Raw genomic sequence first — 13,221 nt, forward strand, 5'->3', positions numbered from 1 at the left:
AAAAAAAAAATGCACTCTGATTTTTGAGTACAGTACAAGGCATGAAGCCCTGTCATTGTTAGCATAAAGAAGACATCTACACAAGTATTACTGTGCAGAGGGCAATCTTTCTGTCTCTGGCATTTGTTAGGTTACTGTACATAGAATTTAACAGATGAATATGTTCTGCTTCGTGGCATTTTAGTGATCCTATTGGTATGCAGGCTAGTCTGCTAGGATAGCAACAGAAAAAAAAAAGGATATATGTTTTATAGCAGTGGGTAATAAAAGCCCTATGCAGTGAGGGAAGAAGAATTGGACTTCTTTTTTATGCAGTAATTAGAATTTCCTTAAAACTCTTTGAAATACTGAGTGGTAAAGTAAACTGAGGCTTCCCAGGAAGGGCTAATTGAATGTATCTATTCGAATCATGTAGTTGCCCATGAATATCTCCTTCCCAGACACTGTCTCACTGGAGGATTCCATTCACATCTTCAGTATTACAGGGAAAGAAATGGATTCCTCAGTAATGGTAGAGGGTGATTCTTTCATATTCAAAACGAGTTTGAGAAGGGTACCCGACACAGGAAAACCTTAACAGATGGAAAGGTGTGTGAGATCGCCTGGTTGTGGGAACTTCACACTAGTGCGAAACCGAAGGATGCCCTTTCAGAACAAAGGAACGCCATGCAGTACTCTGTCAGCAGTCAAGCTGAGGATAGATATAAAAAGTGGCCAGGGAGATCTTTTGGGGAGAGGGAAAATGCAAACTACTAGGCATTCCCTTTTCAGCCAAATTACCAGCAGCTGATAGGTATGACGGCATTTCCCCCACGGAATGTCAACCCATCATTTCACAGTTATTTCAAAATCACATATCTTATAGACTTTCCCATTTGTTTGTCAACCTCCTAGGAAACTCTCCAAAGACCCAATAACCTGTATGCCTTGAGTTAGCTTTTACTGTGCATCCTAAATAAAATGGTCACAGCCTTTAACTCTGGGTTTCTTTTGCTTCATCTGTAAACTTGCCATTCCTCTAGTAACTCATTCAAGCAACTGTTCAAGATAAGTTACATTTTACTCCATTTTAGTGTGCCTTGCAGCAGAATCTATAGAACTGGTAAACCTTGTAGCTGTATATAATACCATGTTGTTACTCCCACCTGGCTCTTTTCTGCTGGTTTTACTGAGAGCAGTTAAAAAGATAAATTATCATCTTAAAGGGATGCCATGGAGGGTGTTAATAAGTTCTCTAACTTCAGGAGTGTTCAGAGGTGCCAGAGAAACTTGCGTCCCTGCTTGAGGGAAAATGATGTGCTTCATCAGCAGACATTCAATGCCTATATCATCTGTAGACATGCAAAATTTCTCAAGAAGGCGTGTAGCATGCCATACATATTTTCTAAATCTTGAAACTTATTGCTGTGTGTGGCGTGATCATAAATTTAAGTGAAAACTCAGCAGATACTAATTGGTTTATCTGTATTAATTTAATCTGCACGACACTGTGAGGTCTAGAGAACCATCATCTTCATTTCGTAGATCAAGACATCAAGGTATAGGGAGGTCCGGTAAGTTAGTCAAGGCTGCACAGTTGTCGTAGGACTGGGATTTGCATCCATTTATTCGGATACTGGCTTCCAAACATCACACAACAATGCCTCCCTGGCTAACAAGCTCAGATAACTGTATGTAATAAGGATACTCCCCACCAGTAGCCAAAGTGTTTGTATTTACCCATTTGTGGTCTTGATTGACACGTCCGATTCTGATTTTTCAACTCTCATCATAGCTCTTTACTTTATCTGTAGTACCATTGTAGCAGAAGGTTTTTTTTCTTTTGTTTTGTTTTTGTTCCTTAGTTGTTTCATTTAATGCATGCCAAGAACCCTACAGAACATTTGCCACTTACCTCAAGGAGTTAAGAACTAAATCAGGTCTGTAATTGACTGACTTGTCTACTGACAGCCTTAGAAGCTCTGCCCCCACCTTTACTTCTTATTTTATTTATTTTTTTCTGTCTAAAGAACAAGATTGATGTCTCTTTATACGTTTGGAATTCTTCAGTGGTGTAAAGTGCTTGGTAACGGTGGAAATTAACCTGAGGCTTTATCTAACTACCTTTCCTTGCAACTCCATTGAAGTTCTGGTAACAATTAAAATTTTCATGCAAACAACTGTTCCCATCAGAAAAAAAATACATTCTTCTGTCTTGTCATATCATTCTTCAAAATCTCCTGGGTAGTGAAAGGAAGCCTTCTCCCTTGCCTTTCTTTCTATTGGGTGCATGTGAATGAAAATTTCCCAAGTTGAAATGTACCAGCACATTAGAAAAGCAGATAAAGAAAACAAATGGAAAAAATACCGAAGTGAAAATGCATCTTTAAACGGTCGGACTCTGAAACACTGAAATAGTTATCCGTCCTTGTGTTAGAAGGTGTCACCTCCTTAAGGAGAAATGAGCAAGAACAGGCCCATACAGGGGAGCATTTGTGGCTTTACTTCTGTCTGTTTATTTGGGATAGCTTGAACTGTCTCCCACTGTTTTTCTGTGCGGTGTGAAAAGATGAACTATTATACATGTAACTCACAGGAATCCGATTCAAAGACTGTGTTCATTTGACCTTCGAATATCCAGTATGTAATGTAAACAAAAGTCTGAACAGCACCAACACATAATCAAGTGGCAGAATGTGGGGAACATGGGTCAGTAGCAATTGAGCAAACTACACATTTCTCTAGTAACGAATGAAAAACAATTTTGATGCCATTCTGTGATACCAGCATTCTTTTTAGATCTTATTTGAAGTATCAGGCAGATGGACTGCCCTATATATCCAGAACCCCTATCTGCTGGCAGGCAGAAAGGCTGAGAACCTATCTTTAAAGTTATTTTAATATATCAGTTTTGCCCGGATTAGCTAAGTTCAACATCGACCATTGGTACGGGAAAGGTTGGGAATTAATTTAAATTTGAGCTTACCCTCCCATCATCTCTTGCTGAGTGAGTTCCTTAGCCTGCGAGACATTCCTTTCAGATTCGATTTCTCCATTACTTGGATGATATTCCTACTTTGAAAGAAAAAGAGGGGGCAGGAGGAGAACAGAACTTGGTGGCTATGAGCTACGTGTTGGTGTAAACAGTCAAAGAAGTTAAAACTGACCTAAAACCATTTGAAGAATGTGTCCCTTGCTGCTAAATTCTTCAGCGTCATAATTCAATTTCCTATCTAAAAAGATGTCACTTTTCTGAAATTAAAAATAAAATTCAAAGATTTTGCTCACTGTGGAAAGCTTGTGATATGAGCAAAAAATACCCAGATAAATTAATCCTCAAATGTGTTAACTGGACAGTTAGCCACATATCCAAGCTCAAAAACAAAACTTCATGGGCGAATAAGATCTATAGTTTGGAAAACAAAGCCAATACCTGTAAAAAGCCTTAAACTAGGATTGGAAAGTCTGTTTGCTTACAGCTGTTGTTACATACATTACTTTTCTATCAATCTTCTTCCAGAAATATTAATTAAGTGCCCTACCCACAGTCCCTGAGACCTCTTCTTTGTATCGTCACAGCTCCTACTGTATACATTACACAAGTCAGCCTCTGCGTTCTTTCTCATATTTCCCTGGTTGTTTATGGGTCATACTCTTATATGCTGAGTAGCTTATAAACTACTTAAAGGTAAAAATCATATGTATTCTGTGTCCTTTGTAGAACTTGGCTCAGTGTGAGGGCCAGAGAGTAGTCTTGATTAATATTTGAATGATGGATTGAATTTTTTAATATCTAGTTAGCTTAGGATATATACATATATATATGTATATATATATATATGTATATATATATATTAATTTATCTCAAGGGCAAGACAAGGAACATCTATCCATTCAAAACATTTCTTAAGACTTTGCTATATTCCAGACACCGGACCCATGCTGTGACTGCATATGACAGTTTACATGTGCTCAGGTTTAAAGAATAGCTACTGGAAAAGAGATTATTTCAGTAGATAAAAATTATACCTATATCTATACATACATGATATATGGCATATATATGATATATATATATATATATGTATATATATATATATGATTTCTAAGTTTGGAACTTAAAGGTGAAGGCAAATGATGGGAGAAGTAAGGTGAAAGGTGAAAGCAGGAGACAAATGAAAAAGACAAAGAGAAATAGGGCAAAAGATGGTGAAAGAATGAGGAAGGGAGACACGTCTTGATCCTTGAGGAGGGAAGGGTTTTGAAGATTTTAAAGAATTCAGACCTTGACGTTTCTCATGGACGACAGTTTACAGCTTTGTAACTCCTATCGCTAAATCTCCATACACTATAAGAGGACTAGAAAAAAGTGATTAATCTCGAAGAGAAATTATTCATTGACCTGAAGTTTGTCTCCCTCCGAATGATATACTAAGCAGGGTTGGGGTCCTAAGTAAGTATGAAAGCAAAGAAGATATAAGGTGAGTTTTAAGGCAAACTGCAAAACAGTCAATCCAATAGGAAATCCCACACAGAGAGTTTACAACCATAAATCAAATTCTGGAAGGAATTTGGCAAAATCCGGTATTACTCAGGCAGACAGACATCAACACCTAAGCAGGGTGAGGACGGAGCCTGTCAGAGGAGTGGGCAGCTTCAAAGGTGCGATTGTCAGCCAGCATGCTCCTGGAAAAAGGCTGGAATACATGGATTTAGACACAGGTTTCAGGAAGCAGTGCTGCTAGAAGTGAAACAGGAGAAACAGTTTGGGGTTCACCAACCTGCGGAGAAAGCAGGTTCCCCGTCTATCCGCTTCTGGGTCCCAGAACGCAGGGGAAATAAAAATCTCCCAGTTCTTCAGAAGATTCTCTGTGAAGGCTCTAACCACATGGCCGCCCCTCCTCACTGACCCCGGTGCTCTGGACTCATGCTATGGGCATGTGATGGTCTCAGCACTTGGTCATTTCATTTTTCTACTCTTAGCCATGGAGATGCTAAAGACTATTTGTGAGCTTCTTCTGTTAGCAAACGAAAAGCCATTGCTTGCTGGCCACCGGGATTTTGTTGGACTCGGTGAAGGTGACTGTACATGCGTTTTTCTAATTAATGAAGAAGATAGAGGACCACACTTTAGAGTCAACATCCTTATTGGAAGACAAAAAACAAAAGCATTTAAAATCTTGTGAACTGAATTTAGAGAGGAAGCGTAATGAAACAGAAAGAGCACTAGCTTCAGACAGACAGTCCTAGGTTGGAACCCCAGCGATTGGCAATAGTATTTAATTTCTCTAAGTTACAGCTTCCTTATCTGTAAACTAGAAATTAAAAAAAAATGCACTTTCATGTTTCTCAGTTTTATAGTAAAAAAACTAAATAATGTCTGCTACATACCCCAAACAATGCTGAGCTTATGGAAGACTTTTGACAAGACTTCCCCATATTCAGTTTGTTTTCTGCCCAAAATCAAACTTACATTACCCTGGATCCCTCGCATGGACATAAGCGTTTGGATGTTTAATGGCTTAATTTTAATCTGTAGCCGAAAAAAAAGAAAAGAGATTCATGGGACAGCAAAGCACTGATACTGTTACTAACATAGTATCTAAAGATCATGATACTTAAAATTCTCAGGTCTTGTCTTATGGCGGTGAGGCCAGTCATAACCATGAATAGCAAATGCTCAAAGAAAGATGCTTCTTATGCTAGGGGTTATATCTGTAATTTTGATTAAAATTACTATTTTCGCCTACTTCTGCTTCTCGGGTCCTGACAATATCCTTAAGGCCTGATGCCTAATGACCAACATGTGTTAATTTCTACAGCTTTTTAAGTGGCGGGCAGGTCAGTGCTCCCAGGCATTTCTGTAATTGGCACTCGCAGCAAAGTTTGCTGAATTCCTTCTGAGTAGGTTCTGTGCGTCACTCTGAATTTCCAGAACCAACATTCAAAAGCCAGATTGAGAACTTTTGGAAGGATTGACTAGGGATTAGTCTAATATAAAATCCCTCCTAAGAGGACTCCGATTTTTAGCTCTTTGTGAGTGCGTGTGAGATGAGCAGAGAGCCCACGTCAGAAAAAAAAGAAAAGAAAAAGCACGGGGACATGAGAAAATCAGGAGGACGTTTCACAGCTTTGTAGGATTTTCCGATTTCTTTGGAAACTATGTAAATGAATTCCTTAAACACAGACTGTCATTGATTTTTCCTGATGTTCATTGATCCCCTCGTCATTGCTTCATGTATGTGTTCTCCCAAAACATCTAGTATCGATATTTCTCTCCCTCAACTCTGTCCCAATCCATTATAAGTATATCATTAAAACCTGTTTAATTTCCTATGAAAGATTATATTAAGTGCACTTTTAGTGTAATTATGTCAATAGTGGAAGATAAACACGTATTAGGCAGTGCAAAATGCTGATTATCTGTCAAGGTAAATCTGTTTATTTGAGATATAGCAATCTGACAACCCCCTGGTGTTATCCGGGAAAGTACATTCTCGTTCCAGGTACAGTTTGGTGGGGTTTGACAGCAAAATGCTCTCCATGGCCTCCTGCTGTGGCATAAGCTTCATTGTATGTAAACCCATATACATGTGTATCTGTGTAATAAAATGCAGACATGTGGATCATGTGTTTTAGGCATATGCGATATGCTTACATTCTGGTGTTTTTGTACATGTAGAAAACAAAAATGTAAATTGACAAGTTCAAGAGAGGGGAGAGTGGGTTACAGGATTAGCCTGCGTTTTAGTTTGTGTCCAGGACGGGGTTTGCCCTCATTCGTGTCGGCTCAGAACCGTTTGCATTAATCCCCAGAAAAAAGGAAAGAGCCGGTGCGAAGAAGGGGAATCAAGGAAATAGGTCTGGTATAGGATGTTGACCAATTCTCGATGCATACATGCTTCTTTTATTCTTTTCACTTTTATCCTTGAGGTAGTAGTTTCTAAATATATCCTACAAATGCCACTGACTGCCAGCTGCTATTGGGCACAAAGTTTTTGTTTAATGAGATGAAACAGTATGAGGAAGTCAACGTGCCTCACATGCCACGTCTGAATTTCACCAGGTTTTTGTGCAGCAGAAAATGAATCGAAATGAAAATGGATTGAATATTCAGGCACAGTGTGCCGACCCCTCTGAAAAATAATTCTGTCTGACTTTATTACATGTGATCATTTCCTGAATGCCATAGAATGCTGAGTAGAATAATAAAAATTGATATGTATATTGACATTTTAGTTTTCTAAATAGAAGCTGAGAAAATATAAACAGCATTTTGGTCTTTGCAACTCTTCTGACCAATCATTCATATGCTGACTAATTCACTTAACTCTCAAATACCTCATTCGTCCTTAATATAAATGTCTTCTGAAATAATTTCTCCCCTGTAGATTATGCACACCTTCAGTTTGATTCAGAATTTACATGTGTAGTTTGCATATTTTTGCATCAGAGTGTCTGTTTTAAATTAGATAAAGGTCACTGTCATTCATAATCAAGAAGAAGGTGGATTAAAGGTCACAATTCAATAAAAAAAATCTGATTAGATGTAGAGGTTTGTTCATGTGATTCAATATCATTGGCTAAGTGGAAATCATGAGTCAACAAATTAACCTCAGTATAATGGGCGACTTGCTTCACTGTGATCGAAAATATTCACAGATTTTTTTCCCCCAATGTCTAACTTGTTTGTCTCTGCATAGCAGTGACAGTTCCTTCTGTTACTACTTTTACCATTAGGTGTCTTTTATAATGTCATTTGGTTTTAGGAGTGACATAAATGACAATTTTATCTCCAAAATAAAGGAGTACATTATAATGAATTAATAATAGACAGCTGTGGATTAGGAAGTCCCTGAGGACCTATGGTTACTCTACCGTTTTTCCCTGAGCTAGTTCCTCGTTCTTCCACTCTTTTTAAAAGATGGAGCTGTCACAGCACATTTCTTCTCTTACATAACTATTTTATTCCTCTCACAGAACACTTAAGAGTCCCTCTAAACCCTTCCACATCTTGACATCTACTCGGTGTTTCCGTCTGTGATTAGAATGGATATGTAAAAAATGTAGCCAGGGGCAGACAATTAGGCTTTGTCAATTTGGTGAACCTTTTAAGGTAGTTTGACAATGACTTGAATAAATGGAAAGTAGTTGAGAACAAACAAATGCTAAGATGCAGGTAGATATTTGTTTGGCCCATAAATCAATCTGAATACCTGAAGGAGGAAAAATTGGTAGACTTTTCATATATGTTTGGAAATTTGACGTTGAGTACTGAGGTGTTAACATCAACGCTTAGTGGAACAGAACTTACTACCAAAAAGTGAAGAGTCTGAATTGATCATCTTAAAATATTTCTTTCTCTTTTTGCCTGTGCTCTTGACTTAAGAGGAAATCTTAATCCCCCTCCCTTATTTGTCTACTCCATTTGCTATATTGGCATCTTAACAGAAGATCATACATCAAAAAAAAAAAAAAAAAAAAAAAAAAGGAAGAAGAAGAAGAAGAAGAAAGAAAGATAGACAAGGAGACACCACCTCTTTAAAGCACGTTGTTTATTTTTCCAAGGAAAATCAAACATTTTTATAGGAACTATAAAGGTTAAATGGCTTAAGCAGATTATAATTAGTTAATTTTGTTAAACATATATTGGATCAATTTTACATTATTTTAATTACCTTTTGGAACAAATGGTTTGGTGAACAAATTCACTTGATGTTCAGGATCAAACAAAATTACCTTTCCTCTGGGTAGGCTTAAGTTTCACAAAATGATTTGGAAATGACCTCCTTTGCTTTCATCTAAAAATATCTTTGGATTTAGAAAATGATTAAAGTTGGATATATTGTGTTTTAAGCCAATCAAATTTTATCATTTTCATGGCTTATTCTTTCTTTAAAGAGGAGTGTAATCAAACTTCACTAAACAGATGTTCAACCTTTAAGGAGACTCTTGTAATTCATGTAGTATCATGGTATCTGTAGAGTTGATTCAACTCTTATTTATGCCAGAATACATATAATGTATTCTGGTAAGTATATTCAGTTGTTTCTTTTTTCTGATAAGATATAAGAATGAAAGCTAGATAGTCATTAAAAATCAGGGCCAAATCAGAAATGCTCCAATTTATGTCTCTGTAGTGTACGTATGTGTATATACCTACACTCATACCTAGAAATAGTCAGTCCCTAAATTGTAAATACTAGGTCCCAGGTTGTTCAGTAGTAAATAAGAAAACCAGATAACTGTCTCTCACACACCCTAATTTAGGGCATCTAGAGAGCAAATTGGGAAAATGCAAATATGATTTGCCCTTTTTCTGTCAGTGTGGATTAGCAAGTTCATCTAGTGCCCAAAGACAGTTATCTCTCTTTTTGCTTACAGAAGGAGTTATCCATGAGGGATGATTTTACTTCCCAAGGACATTTGGTACTGTCTGGAGACATGCTTCTTCGGGGTTGGTGGAGAGAGGTGGATGTTGGTATTACTAACATCTAGCCGGTAGAGGTCAGGCATGCTGCTAAATGCACAGGATAGCCTTCCACAGCAAAAGATTATCCTGTCCCAAATGTCAATAGCCTTGAGGATGAAAAGCCCTCTCTTGTAAGGAAGAGGGAGATGTTTCTTCATTATGTTTCTCAACTCTATAGTATCTCATTTCCCATACCCCAACACTACATCATCCTGACCTGCATCTGGCTAACTTCTCTTCATCCCTCAGAACCCTCGGGTCAGTCACTGCATTCTGATAAGCTCTGCTGGTTTGTCATCTGATTATGATTACACTCCTTTGTGTCATCACACTGCTATATCCCTCTAAACTTGATTAATATGCTTTTCTGTATCCCATCCTCGACTATAAATCTCTTGAAAATTATACTGTTTTTTATTGCTAACATCCAGCATGGTTTGTGGAAGGAACATAACTGTCCTATTAAGACTTGTTGTTGTGTGAAATTAAGCTTATCTCTAGAAACAATACTGTACAGGGCCTTTGGGTTTAGCTTAAATAGCACCAAAGATACTATTTCAGGAGTTGTGGATTAAATATATAAATTGTAGTTGCTGGCTTAAAAGCATAACTCTTTTTTTAAAAATATCTTGCCTGTGTAATTATTCATATTATATCCAGCTATATATAGCTGGATGTGTTTTAAACACAATCATGTATGTATGAAACATGGCATGGTTGCAAGTATAAATATTTTTTTCAATAAGGGATACATTTTAATGAAGGCACTCCAATACACTATCATATATATACACATATGTAAGTGAAGCACACTTGTAAATTCCCTTTAGTAAATTTCCCAAGCTCTAATGACTATTTGTACTTAATATGCCAAATACTATACTTGCAATAAAATAGGGAAGACCACTGTCCACATCTAAATAACATGGATGCTTTTGCTTCACCGTTCTCTGTCTTATGTTTTTGTCTTGATCTCTGTGTTTTGCGTTATAAACATGGTCAATAACAGTATCAAATTATAAAGATACATCTGTACAAGTGAATATTAAGTGATCGGTTAACATTGATTAACATTAATCAATGAGAATCCAGAACTGCCTTTACATCAATTGTTACATCTTTCAAAAGTAATATTGATAACTCTGCATTTGGCAATCCTGTGCACTTTTATTATTTCACAAAGAGAAAAAGAGTGAAGTCAAAATCTGGTAATTCTCTGATTAATAAGTGTCAGCCCAAGCAGCTAATTTGGATACATTACAAAAAATCTACTTTTGTAGAGCTTAAAGATTAAGAGCCTTTAGACCCAGAAAGATTTATGTTCCATTGCTGGCTCTGCCATGTAGAAACTTAAGACCTTCAGCAAGTTTTGTTCATCTGTAGAATGAGAACAATACTAACATCTACTAACACCTCACATGATTGCTGGGTAGATAAGTGAAATATTTAAAAAAAAGAATTTTTATGTGCCCTTAGACACAAGAAGTCAGCTCAATAAATGATGTCTATTACCAACAAAAGTAGTAGTTATAGAAGTAACCACACTCCTAATAACAGCAATGGTAGGGCACTATAAATCCAGGATTTCTTTTATAATCTGGGAAATATACCAAATAACACTTCTGCAACTTAAAAATGGATTTATATTAGAAAAATTTTATAAAAGAGATTCTTTTAGTGTTTTTCTTTGCTGCGGTCATAATTCATTCTCTAATGTTATCTTTCTGCTTTCTCCTACTTCCATCCTTCTGTTGCATCGAGCATTCATTTTATCCCCTATCAATGTTAAGTTGTTGTTTGCAAGTATGTTTGAAAGAATTTTTAAGAGTGAGTTCCAGACTTGCACTTCTCTAGTAAATCCAACGGCATTTTGTTCTACACCTCCATGTCTTCACCAGAAGAACTTAATTGTAAATAAAAAACCCAGCTTTTTGTTGGTTTGTTTGTTTGTTTGTTTTCTAATGAGGGGCATCACATTTAAGAGAGGCTGTATAGGGGCACCTGGGTGGCTCAGTCAGTTGAGCTTCTGACTTTTGCTCAGGTCATGATCTTGCGGTTCTTGAGCTGGAGCCCCATTCCCATCAGGCAGGGGACTGTCAGCATTGAGCCCACTTCAGATCCTCTGTTCCCCTTGTCTCTGCCCCTCCCCCACTGTCCCTCTCTTCCTCAAAAATGAAAAATAAACATTAAAAGAGAGAGAGAGAGAGAGAGAGAGAGAGAGAGGCTGTGAAATATGTAAGTTTCTTGTCAAACTAGGAGAATGTCATCTATTTCCCCTCCTCTGACCCCAACAGGCCAGAGTATCTGAGAATAGCATTTCTACAAGGCTGATCATAGAGTTTGAGCTCAGCAAATGTTTTTGAATGGAACTGGAATAATGAATGTTTCTAGGGAGTGGTTCTATAGAGGCTAAAATAATCATGAGTCCAATTATCACGAGTTTTTATTGAAATCATTAATTTTATTTCTTGGAATAAGGTAATAGTTAAAGAGGAAAATAAGACCTATGTACCATTTTGTTTTCTGGGCCTTCTAGGTCAAATTTTTCTTGGAATTATTCTTTTAATCTTTACATAAACATACATAGCTGAACTTCTTCATAGGATGCAGTTATGGTTAACCTTCAACAATTTTAACTTTTTGTTTTTAATTAATTTTAAAATAATTGAGGCATAACACTTGTTTCAAAACTTAAAGAAATAAAATGATTTTGCCTATATATTTGAATGGACTACTACCCTTTCACCATTGTATTTTAAAAAGCAAATGCTAAAATTTGTTTAAAACTTAAAATAAGTTTATTAAAATTTATATGAATCGGGGAGCCTGGATAGCTCAGTCGGTTGGGCATCTGACTCTTGATCTCAGCTCAGGTCTCGATCTTGGGGTCATGAATTCAAGCCCCACATTAGGCTCTACACTGTGCATGGAGCCTACTTAAAAACATGAAAAAATATGAATGATGTTACATATGTCCAGGATACATATTACATAATGTTTTTATTTTTTTTTAATGTTTATTTATTTTTTTTTTAATTTTTTTTTTCAACGTTTATTTATTTTTGGGACAGAGAGAGACAGAGCATGAACGGGCGAGGGGCAGAGAGAGAGGGAGACACAGAATCGGAAACAGGCTCCAGGCTCTGAGCCATCAGCCCAGAGCCCGATGCGGGGCTCGAACTCACAGACCGCGAGATCGTGACCTGGCTGAAGTCGGACGCTTAACCGACTGCGCCACCCAGGCGCCCCAATGTTTATTTATTTTTGAGACAGGGAGAGAGAAAGAGAGCGCGTGTGCGTGCTTGCGCGCAAGAGAGAGCGAGGGAGGGGCAAAGAGAGAGGGAGACACAGAATCCGAAGCAGGCTCCAGGCTCTGAGCTGTCGGCACAGAGCCTGATGCAGGGCTCAGACTCACAAAACGCGAGATCATGACCTGAGCCGAAGTCAGACACTTAACTGACTAAGCCACCCAGGTGCCCCTATATTACATAATTTTATGTACATATATTATATATATTTTAAATATATTTTTATTTAATGAACTAATATATATAATTTTAATGTATAATAAATCAAATAGTGACATCCTTGACCCCCACATGGGATGAGGAAGGGCTAAAACACAAAGCTTGCTTTTTCTACATTGACCGTGAACAAATAAAATATGCTTATCCAGACTACACATGAGACTAACATGAAAAGGCTAATCAGCACCCTATGTGACAATAAACATAACTTAGCACAAGATAAATAAATGATCATTCTGAACA

General features: G+C 37.3%; 1 protein-coding gene across 1 annotated transcript in view; it reads left to right on the forward strand.

The window, feature by feature from the left end:
* Nucleotides 1–13,221, forward strand: part of ADGRL2 (adhesion G protein-coupled receptor L2) — a 631,707-nt gene that overhangs the window by 1,600 nt on the left and 616,886 nt on the right. The gene's annotated exons all lie outside the window — the stretch shown is intronic.

Source organism: Puma concolor, chromosome C1, assembly GCF_028749965.1.
Source record: "Puma concolor isolate L17-30 chromosome C1, mPumCon1.1.hap2, whole genome shotgun sequence".
NCBI classification, from domain to species: domain Eukaryota; kingdom Metazoa; phylum Chordata; class Mammalia; order Carnivora; family Felidae; genus Puma; species Puma concolor.